Below are 1,252 nucleotides of genomic sequence, written 5' to 3' on the forward strand. Positions count from 1 at the left end.
TTTAGCAAAGAGACATGGAAGACTGGATTGACTGAGGCTAGATCTGAAGGTAACTCAAGCTCATAAGCTACCTTGCCGAAGAGACAAAGAATTCTGAAGGGACCAACATACTGGGGACTGAGTTTCCCTTTCTTGCCAAACCTCTTCACTCCCTTCATGGGAGAGATCTTAAGATAGACATAGTCATTGACCTTAAACTCGAGATCCTTTCTACAAACATCTGCATAGGACTTCTGTCGGCTTTGATCAGCCCGAAGTCTCTCTCTGATTGACTGAACTTTCTCTAAGGCGTCAAATACTAAGTCAGGATCTATGATTGAGGCCTCACTAACTTCGAACCAACCAATCGGAGATCTACATCTCCTACCAGAGAGAGCTTCAAATGAAGCCATCTGAATACTAGAATGATAGCTATTGTTGTATGAAAACTCAATCAAAGGCAAGTGGTCGTCCCAACTTCCCTTGAAGTCAATTGCACACGCCCTTAGCATATCTTCAAGATTCTGAATGGTCCTCTCTTCTTGACCATCTGACTGAGGATGAAATGTTGTGCTAAGATGGACTTGGGTACCGAGACCCTTTTGGAACGCTTTCCAAAAGTGATAAGTGAACTGGGTATCTTTGTCTGAGATGATAGATAGTGGAACACCATGTAACCTGACTAAATCCCTGATATAGAGTTTGGCATAATCCTCGATGGAATAAGAAGTACGAATAGGAAGAAAATAAGCTGACTTGGTCATTCTATCTATAATGACTCAGACTGAATCATGCTGATGATGATTTCTAGGCAAACCCATCACAAAGTCCATGTTAACTTCTTCCCACTTCCAAGTAGGAATAGTGAAATCTTGCATGGAACCACTAGGTTTCTGATGCTCTATCTTAACCTGCTGACATGTAGAGCACTTAGCCACAAACTCTACAACATCTCTCTTCATCTTACTCCACCAATAGATCTCTCGCATGTCGCGGTACATCTTAGTGGCCCCTGGATATATAGAGTATCGCACACTATGTGCTTCTGCAAGTATTCGCTGCCTCAATTCATCTACACCTGGAACACATAGACAACCCTGACAATGAAGAACACCATCTCCCCCTTGGGAGAAAACCTCAACTTTGTGATTCTGAACTGGCTCTTTGAGCTTGACAAGGATAGGATCCCTGTCTTGTTTCTCTTTCACCTCAGAAACTAGAGATGACTCTGAACTACTATGAACACATACACCACCCTCTGAAGAATCAACTA

The sequence above is a fragment of the Capsicum annuum genome, chromosome 11, assembly GCF_002878395.1.
Source record: "Capsicum annuum cultivar UCD-10X-F1 chromosome 11, UCD10Xv1.1, whole genome shotgun sequence".
NCBI classification, from domain to species: Eukaryota; Viridiplantae; Streptophyta; class Magnoliopsida; order Solanales; family Solanaceae; genus Capsicum; species Capsicum annuum.